This window comes from Hyaena hyaena, unplaced genomic scaffold (assembly GCF_003009895.1).
Source record: "Hyaena hyaena isolate Hyena2069 unplaced genomic scaffold, ASM300989v1 scaffold_822, whole genome shotgun sequence".
In the NCBI taxonomy this organism is placed as follows: Eukaryota; Metazoa; Chordata; class Mammalia; order Carnivora; family Hyaenidae; genus Hyaena; species Hyaena hyaena.
Genome location: NW_024081457.1, coordinates 832,223 through 843,160, shown reverse-complemented (window position 1 = coordinate 843,160; position 10,938 = coordinate 832,223).

The window sequence follows — 10,938 nt, the reverse complement described above, 5'->3', positions numbered from 1 at the left end:
TTCTGCATCTATTGACAGGATCGGAGGAACAAGGGGGAGAAGAAGGGCGGAAAGGTGGGGGAAAGGGAGAGAGGCAAACCATGAGAGACTCTTGAATGCTGACAAAAACTGAGGACTGATGGATGTGGGGGGGAGGGGGGGATGGGCATAGAGGAGGACACTTATGGGGATGAGCACTGAGTGTTATGTGGAAACTAATTTGACAATAAACTATTTGTAAAAAAAAAATTTGAGTGTAAAAAGTAAAAAATAAAAGGCAGTGTAATACTGAAAGCTCAAAATACATGGTGATTTTGCTACCCACAGAATTAGACTCTGGGTTTGGTCTTAAGAAATTTCTACTTTGTGATTATAGGAGATAAAGCTTTTTTTTTTTTTTTTCCTATTTTTTCCTTCAGGAAGGCTTAAGACCTTTATAATTACTTACTTCTATCTTTAACTGGAAATTAAAAGGTGTAAGTTTATCATTTTCTTTTTCTAAATTTTTAAGCAAATCAAGCAGCCAATTTGACTTGATTTGACTCAAATCAAGCAGCCAATCAAAGTCACTGTATTCCTGTTTTCTCTAAATATTCACTGGTAACCTTTTTTTAGTCAGGGCCTTGATTCTCCAGGCAGGTGGTTACAGGTGTTTATAGATGATGATTTGAGTGACTTTCATCACATGCTATTTACAATCCCATCGTTCATTTGCCACTGTTAAAAGGGTCATTTATTTCTTAAGTTTAATCAGATCAGATAACTCATTCTACCTTTTTATCCTTAGGATCATATTAACTAAGATTCTAGTATGCTATAAAGTAATATTATCAACTATATTTTGATAGAAGTTTTCCAGTATGGACAATACCACTTCTCCAGTGATTCACCTAAGCATTTCCTCACATGTATCTTGAGGCAAAGAAAATTAATGTTCACATAGATGTTTATGTATATTATGTATTTACTACTTTACATAATGTGTATATATTATATTTTATCAATACATATGTGTAGATTTACATTTTGAATTTTTGGAACTGGAAACCATCGATATACACAGTTTTAGTTTTATCAGAAGACAAAGATATACTATTCAGATAATTTCAATTTTAATATAGTTTTACTTAACATTTAAAAATGTATGAAATATGTACAACACTATAATGAGAAAATAGAAAATAAAATACTAATCCACATAGTTAGCATTTTTGCATATTTCCTTCCAATAACTTTAACATGACATATAATTTTTCATTCATTTAGATTACTTGAGCAGCATTATATATAATTTTTATCTCTTTTTAAAATGGTTTCTACCATAAACATTATCCCACATCTGTAACAGGGTTTTTGTTTTCTTTTGCTTGTTTTTTCTTTGTTTTGGTTTGTTGGTATAGTTTTACACTATTGCATCAAGTAGATGTACTATATTTAACCATTCCCCTACTTTTACTTAATTCTACAGTATAAAGACCGGTGTTGTTTTGTTTTTTGCTGGTTTTTTTTTTCCAGTATTCTTTTGACTGCAATCACCAGCAAACAACTTAAACTAGCTGAAGGCAAAATAATTTTTTTTGGCTGAGCTAGCTAAGAACATGTGATATAGTTCCTCCTGATTTAGCAACTTAAACATCATATTTAATCACTGGCAGTGTACTTAAAATAGGATAAAATAGACAAGCCTTCAATCCAAGCTCCCATTTTTTTTTTGTTTTGTTTTGTTTTTTTTAATGTTTTATTTATTTCTAGGAGAGAGAGAGAGACAGCGTGAGCAGGGGAGGGTCAGAGAGAGAGGGAGTCACAGACTGAAACAGGTTCTAGGCTCTGAGCTGGCAGTCAGCACAGAGCCCGACGCGGGGCTCGAACCCACGAACCGCGAGATCATGACCTAAGCGAAAGTCGGACGCTTAACCGACTAAGCCACCCAGGCGCCCCTCCAAGCTCCCATTTTGATAAAAAAGCAGAGACAGCATCCAGTGATCACTTTTCCAAATCTCATAACCTATCCTGCAGAGCAGTAGGTACTAGCCTTTTTCTGGCAGCGGAATGAGTTCCATGCCCAAGTGATCTTGTTCTCCTTTCTAGAAAGTTCTCCCCTTGTTCATAATGCATGATCATATCTGAAGGGTCTTATGGGGGGGGGGTCTCTTTCTGGAAAATGCTCATCTTTATCGCTCATTCCTGAGGGTACAGATTTGGGAGCCCAGAGATGAAGGAATAGGTAGAGAGCTATGCCAGTTCTGACAGCCTTCTTCAGAGTCTCTCAGGAAAAATACTTCCCTCAAAAGACGAGGAAAATGCCAACTTTCTTGCCTGTGGTCACATTCCAAAGGCAAAGAATATCAAGAAATCAAAACTCATTCGTCAAGACTTTGGCCTGGAAATTCCCATCTCTTACAGAAAACCTTTGGCCCTCACCCTCAGCTAATGGCTTTAGTCTCTTTCTCAACAAATTTTGAATAGCCATAGATGAAGAAAAAAGCTCTTGCCCAGATGTTGTGATTTCAGTGAATATTGTCTAATAGTAAGAGCAATAGCTGCCTCTATCTGACTGAGAGGGTCTGACAGACAGGTGGCTTGGAGGAGGAACCTGAGGGTGGGGATCACCTCCCAAGTCTTCATATTACTTAGAGCTTTGCTTCTATTTCTATGATTTTGCTGAAAAAACAAACAAGCCTTAAAGCCAAAACAGCTATTCTAAGCCTGTGAAGGTCCAGATTATCTCTCAGTCATCAGGTTGGACTTTTGCATACAGGAAGAAAGAGTTTTTAACAAAGTGGGGTTTCTTTCCTTCATGCTTCTAGACAGGCCCGTTTCAAGTGCAGTAGAAATGAGACTTGAGTGAAAGAAGAAACTTACAAAAAACTATTTTCTTCTTTTTCCAGACTTCGTAATTCATACTTTGAGTCCCATAGTATAGAATATATATCAAAGAGCTGCTTTGAATCTCCATCCAACTCTACATGTTAGAGTTTGAGCTTTACCATCACTCCTCTTTGACCTTGCTTCCTGTGCTCTCAGCCCATCTTTTACTCCAGCTACGTTTTAGCAAACACTTTGTGCAGGTGTAAGATGACAGCACCTCGTATGCAACTCACCTCATGTTTCTCACTCTTGGCATGGAGCTCATTGCGAAAACCATCTTGCAGTTACGCTCGTGAAACCTGGAAACCTTACAGGAGTTAACATATTCTAGAGAAGCCTCTTGACCAGTGGGGATGAGAGCTGGTGGATAAATGTGCCCTTCTTTTATTCCTTGGACAAACCATTTGGGGGCATATGTCCCTCAGTGTTTCTCAGTAGGTCCTGGGCAGGTAAGGCTCACACTGAGCACTGTGATAACTAACTTGGGACAGCACCCTAGTGTTGCTTTTTCCTCTTTCCCAGCTCCCTATTCTGATTCTGAGATCACTTCTCAAAGTAAGCTACCTGCCCTCAAATCCTTGTCCAAAGCTTTTCTTTCTGGAGAAGGACTCAGGCTAAGTCACCTCCACTTTCATAGGCAATTATTATTGGATTGGAGATTTTCCTAGTGACATGCCCCAGGATGCACCGGACATTGTTGAATTCACAGCTTGAAATAGTTCCATGAAAATTTTAGCTCCATGTCTCTTTTCTATTTTTCATCTAGATTCTTTGGTTCAGGTAGTCAATTTCTGCAGAGTGGCAAGATTACCACCAGCAATTCCTGGTTCATATCTTGTACTCTAAGGGAAACTGATTAGAAAAAAATAAACATGCTATTTTTCCAAGGTTTTTACCAAAAATCCCAGCTGTGTCCAGTTGGCCTGGCTTACATCACGTCACAGGCTAAATCAGCCAGTGGCCAGAGCATGGCAGGCTTTGATCCCTGAAGCAATTGAGGGAGGGGGCAGAGGTATGGTTCACAAAGGAAAGATCAGTTTGCCATTCCGGAATAATAACAGATACGTAATGAGCACTGTATCTTTTTATCTTCCTCTTCTTTTTGCTCTCTCTCAGCTAGCTTAGCAGTACATATTTTTGTAAAGGATTTCATTACTATACTGTATATTGGATTTTTTGTTTATTATGCTTTTCCTGGTCTGGTATAGGACACAGGAATATTTTTTTAAAGTAATTAAGTTACATATGTTGAAATAATTAAAATATATGAAAAAAAATTAGATAATTATGATGAAACCAAGGGTTAGAATAGATACCCTAACTCCTATTAGTGGGCATATGTAACTTTGATTTTAAGCTTTCCGGCAGTTGCCATGATCAAGCAAACACAATTAGTGAGGAAAAATTGTGGATTCATAAAAGCAAAACAGTTGTTTAGGAAAAAAAAAAGATTACTCTTACCGATACCAGGAATTCCTTCATTGATCCTCACCAAGGAAACCTGTACTATTGACAACATACACGTTCAGCCACTTTTTTAAATTTATTTTTTATAGTAAAGACATCAAAGCGCTTTATAGAATTGATCCTCCTAACACCCTTCAGTATAAACTCAGGGGATTATACTGAAATATAATGTGGAATAAATCATTCTATGGATGCTGATATACTAAAATCTGGGTATGGGGTTCTCTAATAGCTTGACCTGATTCAGAAATAAAATGCCAAATAGTGAGAGTAGCTTTTCCCTCGTACAGTTCGGTGGGCATTGGTCCCTGCTGGCCATCCACTGAAACAGGACAAAGCAAAAGATCCACGGTCATATAAACTTGGGAAACATTGGATATTATCTTAGAATTTAAAAAATCATATTAGTTTATTAACTACTTGGAGAAAAATGATAGTAAATGTTTCATTCGTTCTCATTTCATATACTGATGTACTTATTTATTCAACATATACCCCCTTCTCTGTTCCAGATTGGATGCTAAATGTTAGGAATGTGGTGGTGAGCAAGTGCAAATACAGTAGCTGTTCTCATGACGTTGGCGGTCTAGTGGGAGAGGTTGAGGTCAATGATCACATTCAAGGAATTAAACATTCTAGCCAATATAAGTGTTTTAAAAAGAATAACCTGGCACTGGAATCTGCCGTGACTCTTGTAAATGTTTTATATGTACTAATTCACTTAATCTTCCCAATAACCCCGTGAATTAGTTAATACCATGAAACTCAATTTATGGGTTAGGAAACTTAAAGGTACAGAAACCAAAGTCACAGGATTACTAAATAATAGTGCTCGAAGTCAAACAGGTCCGGAGTCGGCTCTTTTGCTCCTCTGTCATAGGCGCTGGTTTTACACACAATTAAAAAAAAGGGTGGAGGAGCTCTGAGTGACTCAGTCAGTTGAGTATCTAACTCCTGATTTTGGCTCAAGTCAAGATCCCAGGGCTGTGGGACTGAACCCCAATTGCTGAGCATAGATTTTCTCTCTCCCACATTCCCCCACCCCCAGCTCTCTCCCTTGCTCACACTGTCTCTCAATCTCTCTCTAAAATGAAAAAATTTTAAAGGTGGGGGAAGGGAATGAAGAGATGGAACTACCCTTATTTGCAGGTTGCATAATGTGGGAAAGTAGAGTTGCATGTAATTATTGCCTCTCTGAGCAGAATGACATTTGGGCAAAACATTAACACTTGCACGGCACTATGCCCACTCATGCTAGGTTCCCTGCATAAGGTCTCCCACAAGGCAGCCTGCCCTGCTCTACCACTCTGTTTACAGCATCGTGTAGAAATTAGTAAGGTAGCCAGGGTTAGATTCTTCTTCCCTTCTCTGAAGTCAGAGTCCTCTTGCCAGTGGTTATCCTCTGCCAGTGATTTGTTAAAGCCCAAGTGAGTAACAAAGCTTGGAATCTTTTATTATTAGCTTTGTGGTGTGTTTTGACATTCTACTACCAAACACAAGACCAAGAAATGAGTTGGGTCACAAGGTAATATGATGAACAAATTACTTCATGGCTCCAATAAAGGAAATCAGAAACACCTCGAATAATAGTAAATGGTGTTCTATTCTACCATCACTAATCAACAAGAAAGTAAGCTTAGATTGATAAAATACCAAAATAGAAAAAAGAAGTTACTCCTCCCTCCCACCCATAAAAGAACTCTATAGACTACCTTAGAATTACCTGTAAACAATTTAGAAGATTTAAAAAGTAGGTCATAACACCAGACTTAACAGAGAGAACTTATTTCTGAATGAGATGTCTTACTGTAAACGTGTTAATTTACAAATGTATCTTTGACTTCAAAATATTGAAAACAATTCTAATAAAAAATTTTAATGCGCTTTAAAAAATATTTATTTGGGGAAGCAGCAGAGAGGGGCAGGGGGAGAGACTCCCAACCAGGCTCCATATTGTCAACACAGAGCCTGATGTGGGGCTCACTACCACAAACGATGAGATCCTGATCGAACCAAAATCAGACACACTTAACGAATAAGATACCTAGTTGCCCCAGAAAAGCAAAATGTTAGAGACATGAGAAAACTATACTAAAAATTTGTATAAGACAATAGAAGTCAGTGATTAACTCAGATGGCTTTTAAGAGAAAAACCATGGAGGCTCCATGCAACTATATATTAAACTGTCCCCGGGGCACCTGGGTGGCCTGGTCACTTAAGCGTCTGACTTCAGCTCAGGTCATGATCTCATGGTCCGTTGGTTTCAAGTCCCACATTGGGCTCTGTGCTGACAGCTCAGAGCCTGGAGCCTGCTTCTGATTCTGTGTTTCCCTCTCTCTCTGCCCCTCCCCTGCTTGTGCTCTGTCTCTCAAAAATAAGTAAACATTAAAAAAAAAGTTTAAACTGTCACAGAGCCATCCTCATGGAAACATTGCAGTGCTGATAGAGGAGCAAAGAGATATGCCAACAGAGTTCTGGGCACATCAACCCTGGGCATAAGATTAAGGAAGCACCAAACTTGAGGGAGAAAAGATGAATTATTTAGCAGATGGCACCAGGAGCCTTGGCTATTTTTGTAGAGAAAAGTAGTGAGACTACCTACCTTAGATACAAAAGCAAATTTTATATGGAACAAAAACTGGAATACAAAAAGTAAAATGTATACCTCAAGCTGAAAGCCTCAACAAAAAAAAATATATATACATATGAATATTAAAGGTACATGTAAGTCTGCCAAATTTCAGGCTTCTTTGTTGTTAAAATTAATTAGAGACTGGGAAAAAAAAACATAGGCAATGCCTAAAACAGAGCATCGCTATCTAGAAAATAGAAGAATTTTTTCAAATCAAAAGGACAACTCTGGAATCTCAAGTGAAAATGGACAAAAGACAAGATTGACAATTAGGTTAAGGCTCACAAGGGCTTGTTCTATTACTGAATTTACAGTTTTAAACTGAAACAGTACCAGGCTTCTATAAGATTAGAATTAGAACTCAGAAAAACACCAGGAATTTGTAAATGTGCACGGACTGGAGACCTGTGCTCTGGTGCACGGCTGTAGAGCTTTAGTCTGTTGCAGATGCTGGAGGTATCTGTTGTGTTTAGAGAAAGTAAGTATGACTGTTGATTATGAATATACTTCCGAACCAGTCATTTCACTCTGTTGTATGTGCCTTAATTATTCACTGATCCCCACTGCATACTGGACTGTTTGTTTTTTGAATGAAAGGGAGGAGTGGGAGGTCACCAAGGAGTTCAGCCCAAGACAACTAGATAATGAAAAGTGTGAAGAATGCACACCGTGGCAGAGTGCCAAGCATTTTAGGAGCAGTGAATTCGATATGCATATACAACCTGGAGGGATCGTGCAGCACTGCTGAGTGAAAACGAGGGTCAAAAATCTTAGTGCCAGGTTTGTTTCAATGAATAAAAGAGACATCAAAAAGAAGTTACTAGTCCTTATAGATGGGTGCTTATCCACAGTCATATATCAAAATTAGTGCAGCCACCTGTGGAAGAACAGAAGGAAACACAAGTGGGAATCGCAACTCAGAAGAGTAAGAATCATGAATAATGACATAAAATGAAGCAAAAATGGGCAGTTGTCCTGATTATTACTGCTGTGTAACACATCCTCCCCAAATTAGTGATGTAAAACAAGAAAGTAAGCTTAGAATCATCAGATCCTGTTCAAAAATAGCAAAATAATACCCTCCTCCCCACTCAAAACCCCTCTATAGACTATCTCTGAATCACCTGTGAACAATTCAGAAGCTGTTAAAACATAGGCCATTTACAAGAAGTAAATGGAAAGAGATAAAATATTCTTGAATGAGATGTCTAATTGTAAAAGTGTTAATGCTCAAATTTATCTGTGACTTGAAAATAATCCTAAAAAAAAAAAAAAAACTCAAGCAAGTTTGTGGAGAAACATGAGAAAACTATTCTATTTATTTATTTATTTGTTGCCAGTTTGGTGAGTTAGGAATCCAGAAAGGCTACACTGTGTCTAAAGATTCAGCTAAGAGGATTTAAATGGCTGGGGACATAAACATCTGGAGCGAGATGATTTATTTCCAAGATGATGTCTTCACTCACGAGTTTGGAATCAAAGTTCAGATGACTTAAAGCTTGGCCCAACTGGAACTATTCATCAAAATTCTGACACGCGGCCTCTCTCTGTGGCTGAAGCTTCTCCAAGCCTGATGGCTCAGTTCGGAGAGGGAGTGTTCTAAGAGTGGCCGCCACTGAATGGGTGTTCCAAGAGAACCAAGTGGATGGTGCGTGGTCTTTTATGGCCTCACTCCAGATATCACATCGTGTCCATTCTACTACATTTTATTGGTCAAACAAGTCACAGCCCCACCTCAATGTAAGAAATGGGGATGTACGCACCATCTCTGAGTGGAGGAGTATCAAGAAAAGCATGTGGTTTGGGAGAGAGGGTTGAGGTCATCTTCGGAAAACCAAATCTGTCACAATTGTGTACACATAGATGATGATGATATTTCATGAAATACGTAATAGGTTGAATCAATTCTGTCCCACACATCTACTCCTCACAAAAGGAAGGAAGGGAGAAAATATGAAGATGAAATTATGCAGCGAAGGAAAAAACTGGAAGAGGAAAGTGGAAGAAAGCATGAGAGCAAAGGTTCTTTAATCAGGGAATTAATCAAATTTAACATTGAAATAAAATCACTGGGTGTTCTATGGAAACCAACTTGATAATAAAGTATGAAAGAAAAAAACTGAAATAAAATGAGGTTACATGAAGAATGTTGCTTATCATTCTTAAAGGGAATAAGCAGTTGAAGGTTGTTAAAAAATGACGTGACTGAATATATGTTCTGACAAGACCCCTCTCTCTGTAGTGTGGCAGATGAGTAAGGAGAAGAAAATAGTAGGTACAGGAAGACCAGTTAGTGGAATATTAACATAATCAGAGGGAAAGGGAAAATTTGCCTGAAATAAGATAGAAATAGTGCAAATGAAAAAAGATGTACACTTGTTCAGGGCAAAAGTATCAATAGGCATGCTAATAAATTGAATGTGGGGGAGGAAAAAGTAAAAATCATCAAGGATAACTCCTAAACTGAGCAACTTTTCTGGGAGAGTTGGTTAGAGGTAGTTCATAAATTCAGGCTTCATCATGCATTTTGAATATGTAGAATTCAGAGTTGAGGTCTCAGATGAAGTAACATTTTGGAGACCCTTGTATCAAAGTAGCTTACTGTGAGTGTGGGGAGGGGGATACCTGTGAGAATTATAAAGTTCAATTAAATCAATGTTTCTTAAAACATTTGGTCATAGTTTTCCTTTTTTATGTATCTATAAAATCATATGTACAAATACTGTAAAACACTGTTTTAAAGAAAAGAAGTGGATGGATAAATACTCTTCAGAAAACTCACTATAGATAGTTTATTTTGGCCTTTTTTTTTTTCAAGCTGTATTTTATTTTTGAGAGAGATAGAGACAGTGCAAGTGGGGCAAGGCCAGCTGGAGAGGAAGCAGAGAATCCCAAGCAGGCTCTGCACTGTCAGTATGGAGTCAGATGCGGGGCTCGAACTCCAGAAACCATGAGATCATGACCTGAACTGAAAGCAAGAGTCAGACACTTAACAGACTGAGCCACCCAGTCATCTCTATTTTGGCCTATTTTTTAAATGATTTATGAAGGCAGTTTACTGAAAATTAAAAAACATGATAGATACTTAAAATAGAACTAACAAGCAGGGGCTGGTAAATTTGGGGTCACTTCTAAGAAATCAAGCTTGGAGGAAGACTACCATTATCTTGAGAAAACTTAGCTACTTGATACTAATGATATTTATACCTAAACATTAAGACTTTTTAGGCATTTAGCATTTTAAATGGATTAAATCATGTATTTATAACATTCCTGAGTGAAGTTGTAGTATTATTTTCACGGTAAACATTAGTAAATGGTTACAGAGAAATTAGATTACAAAAGATTACTTTTAAGTAAAGAAGCTAGGCTATAAGCTTAGGTGATTCCTATCCATTTCAAAGACAACACAACATCTTCATAAAAGAAAAAATCATGAAAGTATTCACGAGAAACATTATATAGTATTTTGCACTGCATTAAAAATAAGATGTATGTAATAGGATTTAGCAACATATGAAAAAACAGAAAACTGAGAAGTCTAATCACTTTGGATTAGTGATATCGTTTTAAATCAAGTAGAGTATTTTAGGTGATTTTTTTCTGTCTCATCTGGAATGAAGTATGGAGGATTGTCAAATTGTTAATTATGTGGCTGTGACATTATGAACAATAACTGAATGAAAGATATCTAGAAGTGAGACTTGGAATGTGCTTCCTAATTAATTTTTGGCAGAAATGGAGCTTCTCATCTGTATTTTGGCCAAGAATGCTAAGACTGGGGTGGGCATCATTATATTTTAGAATGCCTTATCTTTACCACATTTCTTGAAAGAGATTTTTGTGAGGATTCATGTATCAGTGTATGGGAATGTGAAACCTTTAAGGTAGTGTTAAGAAAAAAAGTTCAAAATAAGTTTTCATTATTTTAATAAACAGTTCAACAAACTAGAAGCCTTACAATAAACCATGCATTTGCCTTGAACATTGC